This window comes from Aquarana catesbeiana, linkage group LG10 (assembly GCF_042186555.1).
Source record: "Aquarana catesbeiana isolate 2022-GZ linkage group LG10, ASM4218655v1, whole genome shotgun sequence".
NCBI classification, from domain to species: domain Eukaryota; kingdom Metazoa; phylum Chordata; class Amphibia; order Anura; family Ranidae; genus Aquarana; species Aquarana catesbeiana.
In genome coordinates, this window is record NC_133333.1 from 205509421 (window position 1) to 205527339 (window position 17919).

The window sequence follows — 17919 nt, forward strand, 5'->3', positions numbered from 1 at the left end:
GGGTTAAGGTAAGAGTTAAGGGCAGGGCTAGGTTGAGGGTTAAGGATAGGGCTAAAGTAAGAGATAACAGTAGGACTAGGTTGAAGATTAAAGCAGAGTGTCACGGAACGTCCCACACTCCGCTTGAGTGCTTCCGTCATATACCACTTCCTCCCAGTCTATATACAGATAACAGATATTCCAACCTCTCTGAGCATCAAGACAAGGCGACACTTGCTTCACTGCTACCATGAACTCACTTTATTCAGAACCAGAATACAGTCTTATATACACAGGCGAAGATTACTCTAACAATACAAACGTAACCTAATTACCATGAGCTAATTATCTCATCCTTTATACAGCCTAGGTGGCTGAGACATGACCTTTTGCCCAGACTTGTGGTCACCGAGCTTCACACAGGAATATAAACACAATAGCTGGAGCTAATTACAATTAACAATACAAACATAACCTAATTAACCTAATTAACATGAGCTCCAATAGGAGTCGTCCCGTCTCCTACATTGTATAGAGGACAATGTGATCAGCTCATTCAATTAACACACATTACCATAAACATCAACACAGGGTTAATTAGAACAAACAACAATGAGTTGAATACCCTTAGAACCTAGACTAAACTTATTTACATTAAACCCATTATAGCTGACATCAGACAGGTGAGTGGAGATGATGACATTAGCATCTCCTCACAGGATGTGTCCCAACAGTATAATTCAGTCTTATCATTCTAATATGGCATATAACGGGTTCCAGAATCTGTGTGTTTTGGGGGGACATGGAGCTGAATCCAAAGTAACACCAACCCCAGGGTCCCCAGGCATACAGCTCACAGAGAGCACCATTCCCCCAAATGCTAGGGCCCATAATCGGTGGGCAACAGGCTTGCATACAGTCCTCTCCAACAGCCTCTGTTCTGGCTAGGTCTGTGACACAGAGTTCCACCAAAAAGTGGAACTTCCACTTATCCGACTCCTCCCTCTCTGGTGCCACATTTGGCACATTTCGGGGGGGGGGGGGGGGGAGAAGCAGGTACCTGTTTTTTACAGGTACCCTGTCCCCACTTCCAGAAGATCAGGCCACGGCAAATTACGCCAGCAGCTCAGCCCCCTCCTCCTTCTCCTTCTGCTGGGCCAGTGAAAGAGCGCAAAGCGCTTCGGGCATGTGCAGCAGGGACCCGGCCGTGAACTGCTGGGTTTCCTTACCCTTTCTTTACATCGGCTGTGGTTCCAACATCGCTGGACTTCAGGGCAGGTAAGTGTCCTAATGTTAAAAGTCAGCAGCTTCAGTATGTGTAGCTGCTGACTTCTAATTTTTAAAGGGGCAGGCGGAACTCCGCTTTAAGGATAGGGCTACAGTAAGTTAAAAGTAATGGTTGGGCTAGGTTGAGTTTTAAGTATAGGGCTTAGTACTAGAGCTGCACAATTAATCGTCAAGAATCGTTATCACAATTTTTTCCCCGTTGCAATCTTGACAAAGGGTTTCCCGATCTTTGGTATGCAGAGAATTTTCTCTCTGCTCTCTGCTCTCAGCCATCAAAAGTCAAAGCCTGGGTAATCTGTCAAGTTTTAAAACATTCTATCAGTGGAATGTTAAGTCTAAACATTGTATCAATTTGTTTTTTACATCAAAGGAATAGACTTCTGTATGTAATATAGGAACGTTTAACCACTTAAAGCGGGATTCCGTCCTAAAAAAAAAAATTTTTAAAGTCAGCAGCTACTAACACTGTAGCTGCTGACTTTAAATAAGTACTTACCTGTCCTGGGTGCCCGCGATGTCGGCCGCCCGAGGCCGACCCGTCCCTCCGCTCTCGGGTCCCGGCACTGCCATCCTAGGAAAGGGAAATAGGCAGTGGAGCCTTGCGGCTTCACTGCCAGTTTCCTACTGCGCATGCGCGAGCGGCGCTCCGTTCTGTGAATGGCCCCGTGGTGTTCTGGGAACACACACAGTTCCCAGAAGACATTGGGGGCCGCTCACCGAGGAGAAGAACTCACCGCGGAATAGGAAGAGGCAGATTAGGAAGATTGCCTAGCAACAAGGGTTTAGGTAAGTTTAATTTTGTTTTTTTTTCAAATTTTTTTTTTCAAATTTTTTTTAGGATTTTTGGTGATTTTTTTTTTCAGGGTGGCCCTCCACTTTAAACACTAAACGTTTTTCTGACAGTTGTTGTTTTCAAGTTAAAATCATTTTTTTTTTTTTTTGCTAGAAATTGCTAGACATTACTTAGAGCCCCCAAACATTATATATTTTTTTTTAGTAGAGACCCTAGAGAATAAAATGGTGGTTGTTGCAATATTTTAGGTCACACTGTATTTGCGCAGCGGTCTTTCAAATGCAATTTTTTTGGAAAAAATTACTTTAATGAATTAAAAAAAAAAACTAACCAGTAAAGTTAGCCCAAATTTTTTTTGTATAATGTGAAAGATTTTACGCCGTGAGAATTGTGATCCTTTTCGTGATTCTCATCGTGATTCTCATTTTGGCCAGAATCATGCAGCTCTACTTAGTACTGCAAAGTACTGCATGCAACACTCAATGACACAGGCAGAATGAAGAAACGACAAGCACATGACTTTATTTTAATGTAAAAATTCCATCAAACTGTACAGTACAGTAAATATTTATACCCTCAAAGAGATCCAGAGGGATGAGACATTATCCTTGAAACTTGTGAACACGCTGCTTCTATCATAATATAGAAAATACTACAAACAAAAAAATGCTGAACGTCACATTTTGCAACAAGGTAGAGAAAAGGCACAATACTAAGAAGGCACAACCATTAGGGGGTGCTGTTCTTTAAATCTTAGTAATGCAGATTTGCCACTAGGAGGCACCATTCAAGAGAAATGTAAACTACTGTGTATTTTTCATTTACTGACTTTTGATTTTCATTAAAAGTGTATCTGAAGTCAATACGTCTAGGATTACTATGTGAATATCTGTATTAATTAATATAATTTTCTGGTAAAATAGGACTTTGGTATTTTTTAAAATTAATCTTTGATAGCACCATAGCATATCATAAATAACAGCTTAGCAAAATATAACACACACAAAGAACAGGATCGAAAAAGCTTAGAAAAGTTGACATTACTGAAACTGGTATGATCATAGTTACATTGGTTCAGCTTGGCACGATGTAAGTATGCATATCTTATATCTGAGGGGCCACTGGAGAATCTGCCCATCACTGTAGTAGTTGGCGCTACTTCAGTGATAACCGTGATCTTTCGGGTCCTGTTCCAAGTGGCGTACCCACTGCATAATGACCATAGGAGGTTGCTCGCACATACAAGTCATTAACAGAACACTTTTTTTTCTAATGAACATTCTCTGATTGGACAAGGTGGAGTAGTGACATCACAATCTCCACCTCATCCAAACATAGAATGCCTTGTCATCATTAAAAAAAAAAATACAAGCCCTTCTGTGATTGGTGGCTGTACCGATCAAACACCCCCTGTGGTCAATGTGCAGAGGGGAAGTCACTTGGCACAGGACGCAGAAGATCTCGGCTAGCATTGTAGTAGCAATTATTACTACATTGATAGTCAGCTTCCCCAGCTGTCCATCAGGTTTGAGATATGCATATATCTCATATCTCTCTCATATGTTCCCCATGATTAAGCTCCAAGGGGCAGAGCGAAACACGTTTGGTACATGGCCTGGCTGAGGCTGCCATTCATCTCACTTTATGCACATGGGTCTGCTTTAGGACGTGCGGCTTATGGATTGTTTCCAATGAGATATGCATACTTAGATTGTGCCAAGCTAAACCAATGTGCCTATGCAGTAAAAAAATACAGCTGGAATTCAGCTTTAAAGAAAAATTCAGTCATTACTTCTTAGCTGCTCATTTTACTGGGTCTGTGATAGGTTGCAGCAAAGAAAGTTAGAACAGACATAAAGGTCCAGACCAACACGCTAAGATCCTCAATTTCAAGGCACATGGCTCTTGTTTTCATTCACCACCCCCTCTGATATCACGTCATCCTTTCCAGCGTCCGGATCATTGCATCCTGGATGGCAACAGCAAGAGGAATGACAAATGATATCACTGGGGTTGGCACTCACAATGGTATGGTCAGTGTTCACAAACTGTACCACTATTGATACAATACAATCAAGATGTCCAGTTTAAATATTTTTTCAAATTTTTGTAATTGGAACCTCTGATTGGATGAAACTGGATATTAATTGCCTTGTCTCATGGAGGTCTATTTAGAAGACATTTGTTGGATGAATCAGGGCCATCTTAAGAGCATAATAGGCCCCCGGGCAACACAGTGCACTGCTGCCCTGTCTACACAATCACGCACGAGAATAAAAATGCAAATTATCAATAAGGCTATATTTATTGGTACTTCCAACAAAATCAGTGTTTAAACATTAACACAACGTTTGGACAATATAACACAAGCTTGAAAAGCAAGAAATTGAAAAACAAGAAATTAGAGATTGAAATGGGACAGTACAAAAGCTTTAATTATTTATTAAATTTGTGATATTTCTTTGTAGAGAATTCCTTTATAATTGGCTTGGCAATGGTTTTTAGGATGTCATTTGATGGGCACGGTGGCAGCTTTTGATGGGCACAGTGGCTGCGTTTAATGGCACAGTGGCTGCCTTTGATGGGCACAGTGGCAGCTTTGATGGGCACAGTGGCTGCGTTTGATGGGCACAGTGGAAGCTTTGATGGGCACAGTGGCAGCTTTGATGGGCACAGTGGCTGTGTTTGATGGACACAGTGGCAGCGGCACAGTGGCAGCTTTGATGGGCACAGTGGCAGCTTTGACGGGCGCAGTGGCAGCTTTGATGGGCACAGTGGCTGTGTTTGATGGGCACAGTGGCAGCTTTGATGGGCAGTTGGCACAGTGGCTGTGTTTGATGGGCACAGTGGCTGTGTTTGATAGGCACAGTGGGAGCTTTTGATGGGCACAGTGGCTGTGTTTGATGGGCACAGTGGCAGCTTTGATGGGCAGTGGGCACAGTGGCTGTGTTTGATGGGCACAGTGGCAGCTTTTGATGGGCACAGTGGCAGCTTTGATGGGCAGTGGGCACAGTGGCAGCTTTTGATGGGCACAGTGGCAGCTTTTGATGGGCACAATGGCTGTGTTTGATGGGCACAGTGGTGGCAGCTTTGATGGGCAGTGGGCACAGTGGCTGTGTTTGATGGGCACAGTGGCAGCTTTAGATGGGCACAGTGGCTGTGCTTGATGGGCACAGTGGCAGCTTTTGATGGGCACAGTGGCTGTGTTTGATGGGCACAGTGGCTGCTTTTAATGGGCACAACTTCACTTGAACTTACTTAAGTCTGACTTAGACAGTTAGACTTACTTGAGAGGTCTTCAGAAACCGAAAGTTTCGCTCCGCTGAGTCCGCTCCGCTCCCTCTGAGCCACGCTGTCTGAAGAACATGGCAGAGGTGGGGGAAGCTTGTTCACTAGCCGCGGCACGCTATGAATGCTGAGGCGGCCTCTGACTGACGTCACTGGTTGCTAGCTAGATGCCGGGCGGCCAGCGATTCTAGCAAGTGAGCAACCAGTGCAGTCAGTCAAAACTTTCCAATACAAATGTTTTTTTGTTTGTTTTTTTTTTTTAAGAAAAGAAGTGACTCAAATTAATAAATGAAACAAGGCACATGCGTGGCAGTACTGCATGGGATAAACGATCACAATGGAAAACTAATGCCAAAAAATGGATCACAATTGATAAGACTATTTGTGGCCCAGACAGGGACTCTGGCTGTAGCCATTTCCTCACCAGGTGAATTAGGTCGAACATCTGCGATCTTGGGGGCCTCTCGTCTTGGAAGAACCAGCTGTGGACCCGCTGTGCTCGAACTGCCAAGGTCGCGCCAGGATTTCCCGATTGACCTTTTCATAGTCTCCCACTTCTGCTGACTCCAAATCATAGTAGGCCTTCTGCGCTTCTCCAGACAGAAAGGGGGCAACCAGTCCTGCCCAGTGGGTTTTAGGCCAACCTTCCCAGTCAGCGGTCCATTCAAACGTTAGCAGAAAGGCCTCTGGCTCATCATCTTCAGTCATCTTAGAAAAAAAGCGACCCACATGGATGGCCAAGGACTTGTCTCCAACATCATCAACTTTAGCAGGTGATCACTGTGCTAGCGTCTCCACAACCTCAGTCAAGGCTTTCCTATCCACTTTTGCATCAGTGGCTAGCTGTTCAAACAGCCTCTGCGATTGCTCCTGTACAGCACCAATCTGTTGGCACAGCGCCTTGGTTTGCTAATGTGCGATAGCGCTGGCTTGCTTTAATGCAGCGATTGCTTGCTGCTGTGCAGCAATGGATAACACCAATTGTTTTAGGATTTCCTCCATGTTTAGTCACTCTAGGTACTAGCCTTTTAAGTAGTAACTTACTACAGCTGCCCGCATTCTCCACGATATGTAACCTGGGGGACAGGTAGCAGGTACAAAGCTCCCTGGGATTAGCAATCTTTCAGCCACAGATACCAAATCCAGTGAGGTAGTGACAAACAGTGCAGTGTTTATTTGTGATATATACAAGTCTATATACAGGTGCTGTACAGTGTTCCAAAAACAAATAGGAACACAATTAGCCAACCAAAACCCTAGCCATGTCTCGGCACTAACTATACAATATTTACAGAGCCTAACTACCAGGCTGAGCAAGCCTACAGTTTGTCAGCTTCCACAATCACAGCTTAATAGCTTTTACCAACCTTTTGCTCTCCTAGACAGAAGTTGTCTGAGGTTCCCAAGCCAAGAGCAAAAGCTGTCTGCCCAGGTGAACTTAAATTAGCCTGGGGAAGAGGACCAAGACCCGAACTGGACCATGGATCAGAGATCCCTGAACATATATGAGAGGAGCTTGGGAGACGTATAAACCCCAAACAGGACTTTTCCTGGCTATATATATATATATATATATAGAACATATATTTATATGTATATATATATATATATATATATATATATATATACAAAGCCGGGATGTGTGTTTATATATATGTGTATATATATATATATATTGTGATGGAGATATTGAATATATATATATATATATATATATATATATATATATATATATATATATATATATATATATATATATATATATAATATATATCTACGTGTATATGTGTGTATCTATGTATAGGTATATATATTTATATATGGGTATATGTTTCTTAATATCATGATAGAACAAAGCTCACCTTAGGAATATAGTTACACGAGAAGGCCCCTCTCAGGCGTTAATTGGATCAAAGGGTATTGGCAGACCTTAAGGCATCTATTATTCAGGGGGCCATTAACATGCTTCCAATACACTGGTGGTCCCCAGGCGTTAATTGAATCAACTCACCAGGGGGCCATTAACATACTACTGTCGGGACTGTTTGGGCTGGGAGATCAAAGGAGATTGTTCATTAATTCATAGACTGTTAGGCACCGAGGGGGTCTCAAGATTCCAGCAATGTCCGAGCATGAACTTTCAGACAGCTTCAGATATGACCAATCAGAATTTAAGGCAGCTGTAAGCCAATTAGCAAAGGGGCTTCAAATGTAGCCAACCAGACTTTGAGACATCTCTGACCCAATCAATATGTTGCATCTGTATCTGCATCTGCATCTGTATATGAGAGGAGCTTGGGAGACGTATAAACCCCAAACAGGACTTTTCCTGGCTATATATATATATATATATAGAACATATATTTATATGTATATATATATATATATATATATATATATATATATATATATATATATACAAAGCCGGGATGTGTGTTTATATATATGTGTATATATATATATATATTGTGATGGAGATATTGAATATATATATATATATATATATATATATATATATATATATATATATATATATATATATATATATATATATATATATATATAATATATATCTACGTGTATATGTGTGTATCTATGTATAGGTATATATATTTATATATGGGTATATGTTTCTTAATATCATGATAGAACAAAGCTCACCTTAGGAATATAGTTACACGAGAAGGCCCCTCTCAGGCGTTAATTGGATCAAAGGGTATTGGCAGACCTTAAGGCATCTATTATTCAGGGGGCCATTAACATGCTTCCAATACACTGGTGGTCCCCAGGCGTTAATTGAATCAACTCACCAGGGGGCCATTAACATACTACTGTCGGGACTGTTTGGGCTGGGAGGTCAAAGGAGATTGTTCATTAATTCATAGACTGTTAGGCACCGAGGGGGCCTCAAGATTCCAGCAATGTCCGAGCATGAACTTTCAGACAGCTTCAGATATGACCAATCAGAATTTAAGGCAGCTGTAAGCCAATTAGCAAAGGGGCTTCAAATGTAGCCAACCAGACTTTGAGACATCTCTGACCCAATCAATATGTTGCATCTGTAGGCTGGTGGAGAATGCATATAAAAGAGAGAGGGCTAAATGGTTTTACACTGTCCAGCCCGAGACCATCTGGGATATGCTGTCTGAGTAATGTATACTGGAATCTCTGTTCTTTTCTTTCTTTCTAACCTTTTTGTATCCTAGGATATAGCTTTTTTTTTTTTCTTCTTTGGTTCCTTCAGGCTATTAATTAGGGGGAGGGGTAATTGCTCACAGGTGCCTGCAGTCTATATAACTGTGTGTAGGACTCATCCTGAGCCTGCTCATTGGGAGATTGCTGGAACTTAAACCAAGTGGAACTTTTCTAAGTGGTGAGTTAAAAACCAGAGTTTAAAACAGGAGATTATAACAGGGGTCATAGTACCTGTGTAGTGTAAGTACATGAGTGTTGTCTGAGTAGTGTGTGTGGATCGTTAGTACTTGTGTATTGTATACTTGAGTATTGCGAGTGTACATAGGTCTGCGACTGTTCTGCGATTTCACGTAGGTCTGTGAGTACCTGTGTATTGTCTTGTGTACCTATGTACCTGTGTATTGTCTTGTTGTGTACCTGTGTATTGTCTTGAGTATTTGTGCCAGGAAGCTAGCTGTTAGGTAATTTGGACAGAGTAAAATCCCCAATCCTCACTAAATTTAATAGGTACGATGCCCGGCGGGTGTGGAGAGGCGACTCTTTGTACATCTTGCCGCATGTATGCGTTCCTTGATCATCCGATCGAGGGCAAATACTGCTGTGCAAAATGTAAGCACATTGTTTCCCTGGAAGCCCAGGTTCTGAATCTGGGGAAGCAACTGTCAGCACTGAGAAGTCCCTCCATACTAAAGGAGAGCCAGGAACGTACACGGCAGGTGCCGGCAGGGGCCAGCACAGAGGCGGGTGGAGACAAAGAGGTGCTGGCACTAGCAAAGAGTAGATGGGTGACAGTCAGGAGGGGTAGAGAGGGAAGTGCCAGGGAGGCCGATCCAGGACTGGAGCATCCCATTCTGCCAACTGTCTCATTTAAAGTCCCTTCTTGTTTCTCTGAACTTGGGATGGAGGCACCATTTCGTGCCTCACTCAAAGTCCCACACTTCCATTGATACTTGATATTTAGGATGGAGACAGTTGACAGTAGCAGGCAGCCATCCCCTGCCTAGTCCCTTTTGTGTGTTAATGAACCCTTTGGTCTGCACGCACTGCTTGCGGCGATGTGTCGTTTTCCATCCTGGCGTTACCATACACATTCTCCAGCATGGTGGCCGGTCTTGGGCCATTTCTTGTTCCACATCCGGAGCTGCGATGCGCTCTGCGGGCCCCTCTCACCCCCTCCACGTCCACCCCAAGGGGGGTTGGTTTGGTGTTGGGGGTCGGGTGGGCGCCGCACATCGCATCGGCGTCACGCACCACTCCCGCACATGATGTCATCTTTTGGCGCCGTTGTGCGGGAGTGAACTTTTTCCATCTTGCTGACATGGCTGGGCGTGACAGTGCCTGTCATGGGCGGACTCTCACGGCCCAGGCAGGGGCCACGCCCTATGCCTCGTCAGCCTTATGTGACGTTGGCGGCAATCTCCGACGCAGATGGGCTGCATATCAGGTGTCTCCTCTCGTGCAGTCCTCCTCTCCACTCACATGCAGACGCCGCATTGATGCAGACGCCGCATTCTTTTTGGACAATTCTTTTTGGACAATTTCTGTTTCTAGCACTCTAAGGTACTATATTCTTGACCACCCTTTCCAAAGTTTTTTATTCTTTCTACCCCCCCCTCTTTTAGTTCAAACACTTTTGGTATATCTTAGTGGATTTATTTATCCATTTCAGACATTCCTCACCAATTGAAGATTATGGTCACCATATTGTGGAAATAACATGCACTAAGTGGAGGATACCTGTGTGCGTCTGTCGTGTGTTGGTTTCTCTGTCGCCTCAGCTCCGGAGAGGGGCAATGCTTGCTGACCCGGTACCTGCATTTCACCATAGCTTGGCCACGTATGTAAATATCCAGAAACTGACGTGTTGTCCTTCCTGGTTATCAACCAGTCCACCTCCTGATGTTACTTACCTAGTTATTTCAGAAATCCTAGAGCATCCGCCCCTGAAGAAGTGTATTTCACAGAAACGCGTCAGGCATGATGGATGCAGCCCCTGTGCGCCCTTTAGGATTCTATTTCTATGAATTACTCATGCATCAACTTTTAAATTCATTTTACATCATTATGCTCTGTGATTTTCACATGTACAATCTCTATATGACATACGTGCTAGCTACTCATTACTGGAATTTAGTACTGCTTGTTCTTCATGCATGTATATATATAGACTATGCTTGGTGCATATGCACCGTTAACCTTCCACATGTTGAAAGCATATATCAGCACAAATCATATGTAATAAATTGTATTTTTACTTCTAACCCCAATCTGTCAACTGTTTCATTTAAAGTCCCATTCCCCCTTTTGTTTCTCTTATCCCAATAAGTACGCTACTTTGAGTGACATTGGGGAAACCAGTCAGGGACCAGCACTGCTGGAGCTGAGGGACTCTCCTAGCTGCCGGGGGAAGAACTCCTCCAGTGAGAGTGGGGGGGCAGCAAAGGGAAAGGAAAGACAGATTCTGGTGGTAGGGGACTCAATTCTTAGAAGGACAGAGAGGGCAATCTGTAACCAAGACCTGAAGCGCCGAACAGTATGTTGTCTACCGGGAGCTCGGGTTCGGCACATCACGGATCTTGTGGACAGATTACTGGGAGGGGCTGGGGAAGACCCGGCTGTCATGGTGCACGTTGGCACCAATGACAAAGTCAGAGGCAGATGGAGTGTCCTAAAGAAGATTTCAGGGACTTAGGAGCTAAATTGAGGAAGAGGACCTCCAAGGTAGTATTCTCAGGAATACTACCGGTACATTGAGCCACACCAGAAAGGAAGAGGGAGATTAGGGAAGTAAACAAGTGGCTGAAGAGCTGGTGTAGTAAGGAGGGGTTTGGGTTCCTGGAGGACTGGGCCGACTTCTCAGTCGGTAACCGGTACTATAGAAGGGACGGACTGCACCTAAATGAGGAGGGTGCAGATCTGCTGGGAAGGAAGATGGCCAAAAAGTTAGAGGGGTTTTTAAACTAGGCGATGGGGGGGAGGGTCCAGAGGCAGAGATAGCCAGTGCGGAAGATATTCCAGAGGGTAGTATTGGGGGCATTAGTGGTAGGTTAACCAAAGCACAAAAACACAAGGTGAGTATAGTAGCAAGTCCTAGTTGCAATCTCGAAACACCCAATACGAAGACAATATGCGACCAGTCTAAACTATGTGGCATGTTCACCAATGCCAGGAGCATGGCGGACAAGATGGGTGAACTAGAGATACTGTTGTACGAGGAGGATTTGGATTTTGTGGGAATTTCAGAGACCTGGTTCAACAGCTCTCATGATTGGCTGGCAAACATTCAAGGGTATACCCTATACCGCAAGGATAGAGAGGGTAAAAAAGGGGGAGGGGTATGCCTATATATCAAGAATAATGTACAAGTGAATGTGAGAGATGACATCACTGAGGGAGCTAGAGAGGAGGTGGAATCCTTATGGGTAGAGCTCCAAAGGGATAAAGCTAAGGGGAAAATAATACTGGGAGTATGCTATAGGCCCCCTAACCTGAGGGAGGAAGTGGAGACGGATCTCCTATCACAAATTGGAGTAGCAGCAAGGATGGGAAGTGTTATCATAATGGGGGATTTTAATTATCCAGACATAGACTGGGCGGAGGGAACCGCGCATTCATTTAAGGCTCGCCAGTTCCTTAATGTCTTGCAGGACAATTTTATGGGTCAGATGGTAGATGCACCAACTAGAAATAAAACATTACTGGATCTACTGATTACCAACAATACAGACCTGATCACGGATGTGGAAATGCGGGGCAATTTAGGTAACAGCGATCAAAGGTCAATTAGTTTCAGTATAAATCACACAAATAGGAAACATAAAGGGAATACAAAGACACTGAATTTCAAAAGAGCCAACTTCCCTAAACTACAAACCTTGCTAAAAGGCATAAACTGGGATAAAATATTAGGAACAAAGAATACGGAGGAGAGATGGGTTTGCTTTAAGAGCATATTAAATAAGGGCATTAGCCAATGTATCCCATTGGGTAATAAATTTAAAAGAGCGAACAAAAGTCCTGGATGGCTTAACTCCAATGTAAAAATGCATATAAAAGCAAAGGAGAAGGCCTTCAAAAAATACAAGGTTGAGGGATCATCCTCAGCATTCAGACTTTATAAAGAATGCAACAGGAAATGTAAAGGTGCAATTAGGACAGCTAAGATAGAACATGAAAGACACATAGCGGAGGAGAGCAAAAAAAATCCCAAGAAATTCTTTAAGTATGTAAACAGTAAAAAAGGGAGGACAGACCATATTGGCCCCATAAAGAATGAGGAAGGACATCTGGTTACAAAGGATGGGGAGATGGCGAAGGTATTGAATTTATTCTTCTCCTCAGTCTTCACGAGTGAATCGGGGGGCTTCAGTAACCAAAACTTCAGTGTTTATCCTCATGACACAACACAGGAAGCACCTCCATGGTTAACAGAGGACAGAATTAAAATTAGACTTGAGAAACTTAACATTAATAAATCACCGGGACCAGATGGCTTGCATCCGAGGGTACTTAGGGAACTCAGTCAAGTGATTGCCAGACCGTTGTTCCTAATTTTTACAGATAGTCTACTGACTGGAATGGTACCAGCTGATTGGAGAAAAGCCAATGTAGCACCAATATTTAAAAAGGGCCCAAAAAACATCCCTGGGAATTACAGACCAGTTAGCCTAACATCGATAGTATGTAAACTCTTGGAGGGGATGATAAGGGACTATATACAGGATTTTAGTAATACGAACGATATCATTAGCAGTAATCAGCATGGATTCATGAAGAATCGTTCTTGCCAAACCAATCTATTAACCTTCTATGAGGAGGTGAGTTGCCATCTAGATAAAGGAAGGCCTGTAGACGTGGTGTATCTGGATTTTGCAAAAGCATTTGACACAGTTCCCCATAAACGTTTACTGTACAAAATAAGGTCCGTTGGCATTGACCATAGGGTGAGTACATGGATTGAAAACTGGCTACAAGGGCGAGTTCAGAGGGTGATGATAAATGGGGAGTACTCAGAATGGTCAGGGGTGGGTAGTGGGGTTCCCCAGGGTTCTGTGCTGGGACCAATCCTATTTAATTTGTTCATAAACGATCTGGAGGATGGGATAAACAGTTCAATCTCTGTATTTGCAGACGATACTAAGCTAAGCAGGGCAATAACTTCTCCGCAGGACGTGGAAACCTTGCAAAAAGACCTGAACAAATTAATGGGGTGGGCGACTACATGGCAAATGAGGTTCAATGTAGAAAAATGTAAAATAATGCATTTGGGTGGCAAAAATATGAATGCAATCTATACACTGGGGGGAGAACCTCTGGGGGAATCTAGGTGGAAAAGGACCTGGGGGTCCTAGTAGATGATAGGCTCAGCAATGGCAGGCAATGCCAAGCTGCTGCTAACAAAGCAAACAGAATATTGGCATGCATTAAAAGGGGGATCAACTCCAGAGGTAAAACGATAATTCTCCCGCTCTACAAGACTCTGGTCCGGCCGCACCTAGAGTATGCGGTCCAGTTCTGGGCACCAGTCCTCAGGAAGGATGTACTGGAAATGGAGCGAGTACAAAGAAGGGCAACAAAGCTAATAAAGGGTCTGGAGGATCTTAGTTATGAGGAAAGGTTGCGAGCACTGAACTTATTCTCTCTGGAGAAGAGACGCTTGAGAGGGGATATGATTTCAATTTACAAATACCGGACTGGTGACCCCACAATAGGGATAAAACTTTTTCGCAGAAGAGAGTTTACCAAGACTCGAGGCCACTCATTAAAATTAGAAGAAAAGAGGTTTAACCTTAAACTACGTAGAGGGTTCTTTACTGTAAGAGCGGTAAGGATGTGGAATTCCCTTCCACAGGCGGTGGTCTCAGCGGGAAGCATTGATAGCTTCAAGAAACTATTAGATAAGCACCTGAATGACCACAACATACAGGGATATACAATGCAATACTGACACATAATCACACACATAGGTTGGACTTGATGGACTTGTGTCTTTTTTCAACCTCACCTACTATGTAAGGATTCGTCTTATGAGTCTGTATATCTTGTATATGTCCATTTGCAAACATTTATGAGTTCAGCCTAAATTAACTTTGCAGCCTAGAATAACAATGTACTTATGACATCACTGGAGATATATGACGAATTCTAATTATTCTAACTTTCTTTTCTGTGTAAATAAATGTAATTGTTTATCTTTTTCCCTGTTATCGTTCGTTTTTATTCACACACTCTCTCCCTCTCTCTCTCTCTCTCTCTCTGCATGCTTGGCCAATCATCATCCAGCAATGCACTGCGATGATGCAGTGAATTATGGGGCGTGACGCGCCACTCGAATTTGGCACGAACGCCCCATAATATTCAATCTTCGTTGAACGATCGAACAGCCGATGTTCGACTCGAACTCGAAACTCATCCCTAGTCACCAACACCACCATGGAGAAATTCTGCAACTCAAGATGAAAACCATAGATATGAAAATGGCAATAGAGACAACAGGCCCTATTATTATTATGATGTAAGCACCTTATGATAATCAATACAATATTCCAACGTATAGCAGCTATGAACATATGAGAAGAAATGATGAGGGAGGAAGAACTCCCAGAGATCATTACGAAAGAGGGAGAACACCTAAACATCAGTATGAAAGACGAGACAGAACTCCGGTGCGTTTTTTAGAAACGAGACGCTGGGATTCTCCCAGGCGTCATCAGTTGGAGAATGGAGCCCGGAGATCATTAAGGCAGAGCCCAGATCACAGATTGGGGAAAGAAATGATGAGAGAAGAAAGAAACCAAGATCCACAGAAAGACAAAGACAGGGAAGAGAGATCAATGAGATCACCGAGAAGAATTTTGGAAAATCCATCTGGAAGAAACGCAAACCAAGGCGCGGATATAGAGCAGGAGCAAAGAAACAGAAGAAGACGAGAGTGATAGGAGAAAGAATGATAAATATTAGTGGAGTGGAGTGGAACTTACAAAAGATGAAATCAAAGTATTAGATAAAGGTCTTAAGTTTGCACCAAAAAGGAATAAATTTAACGCCTATGTAGATATCAACAAATTTGTCAGGAGTCTACACATCAAGAAATATATGCTAAATAAACCAGGAGAGAATATAACAAAAAACAATATTGCGGAGAATGAGATCAAGTATAGCGATTTAAAAAATATATCTTTGTTCAATCCTCCTATTGGAACAGAAGGACGCATCAAAGTGTTTCGAAGAATGGTCTTAAAAGGTCTTCAAGATTTGAAGGTGAAGAAGATTTATGATCCAGGTGACATAAAGAATGGTATAATGGTAATGGTAAAAACTTGAAGAGAGGAAATATGTTGTAGTAAGGCAAGCTGACAAAGGAGGAGCCATAGTGATTCAATCGAAGAAAGATTACCAAGAAGAATTGGATCGACAATTAAGGGATAGAGACACTTATCAGATAGGGATGGGCTTTATGTTCGGGTCGAACATGAGTTTGACTCGAACATTGGCTGGTAATGGTAAAAACTTGAAGAGAGGAAATATGTTGTAGTAAGGCAAGCTGACAAAGGAGGAGCCATAGTGATTCAATCTAAGAAAGATTACCAAGAAGAATTGGATCGACAATTAAGGGATAGAGACACTTATCAGATAGGGATGGGCTTTATGTTTGGGTCGAACATGAGTTCGACTCGAACATTGGCTGTTCGCCAGTTCGCCGAACATCGAACAATTTGGGGTGTTCGCGGTGGAACACCTTTTAAAAGTCTATGGTTGAAATTAAAAGTGCTAATTTTAAAGGCTTATATGCATGGTATTGTCATAAAAAGTATTTGGGGACCTGGGTCCTGCCCCAGGGGACATGTATCAATGCAAAAAAAAGTTTTAAAAACTGACGTTTTTTCGGGAGCAGTGATTTTAATAATGCTTAAAGTGAAACAATAAAAGTGAAACATTTCTTTAAATTTCGTACCTGGGGGGTGTCTATAGTATGCCTGTAAAGTGGCACTTTTTTCTGTGTTTAGAATAGTCTGACAGCAAAAAGACATTTCTAAAGGGAAAAAAAAGTCATGAAGTAACAGCGGTGTCGGCTATAGTGAATTGTCTATGGGAAAAATCAAAAGTGCTAATTTTAAGGGTTAATATGCAAGTTATTGTCATAAAAAGTGTTTGGGGACCTGGGTCATGCCCCAGGGGACATGGATCAATGCAAAAAAAAGTTTTAAAAACGGCTGTTTTTTCGGGAGCAGTGAGTTTAATAATGCTTAAAGTGAAAGAATAAAAGTATAATATTCCTTTTGAGGGGATTATAGCCGCGAGTAGTTTTAAATGACTTTTTTTCCTTTACAAATTTCATTTTGCTGTCAGACTGTTCTAAATACGGGAAACATGTGCCCCTTTACAGGCATACTATAGACACCCCCCAGGTAGGAAATTTAAAGGAATAGTACAGCCCCCCCTCTGATCCCGCCCAGGACCACCAGGGAAGCCGCCCTGGAGCACCAGGGAAGCCATCCACACTGGACCACCAGGTATGCCCCCTAGACCCCCAGGGAAATACCACTATGTGCCCAGGCAGCTGCCAATCAGTGCCCGCTCCAATGCCTACCACTGCCAGTGCCACCAGGGATGCCTATCAGTGCCTCATATCAGTGCTGTGTATCAGTGCCCATCAGTGCCACGTATCAGTGCCCAGCAGTGCCGCCTATCAGTGCCCGGCAGTGCCGCCTATCAGTGCCACCCTATCAGTGCCCAGCAGTGTCGCCTTTCAGTGCCCATCAGTGTCGCCTATCAGTGCCCATCAGTGCCAACCAGTGCCACCCATGAGTGCCCATCAGTGCCGCCTATCAATGCCCATCAGTGCTGCATATCAGTGCCACCCATCAGTGCCGCCTACCAGTGCCCATCAGTGCCGCATATCGGTGTCCATCGTCAGTGCCCGTCAGTGCCCGCTCATTGGTGCCACCTCATCGATGCCGCTGTATCAGTGCCTGTCAGTGCTGCCTTATCAGTGCCCATCAGTGAAAGAGAAAATGTACTTATTTACAAAAATTTTTTACAGAAACAAAAGCAAAACTTAAATTTTTTTCAAAATTTTCGGTCTTTTTTTATTTGTTTAGCAAAAAATAAAAACCGCAGAAGTGATCAAATACCACCAAAAGAAAGCTCTATTTGTGGGAACAAAATGATAAAAATTTAGTTTGGGTACAGTGATGGATGACTGCGCAATTGTCATTCAATCTGCGACAGCACTGAAAGCTGAAAATTGGTCTGGGCAGGAAGGTGTATAAGTGCCCTGTATTGAAGTGGTTAAGCATTATTAAAATCAGCTGTTTTTAAAACTTTTTTTTGCACTGATACATGTCCCCTGGGGCAGGACCCAGGTCCCCAAACAC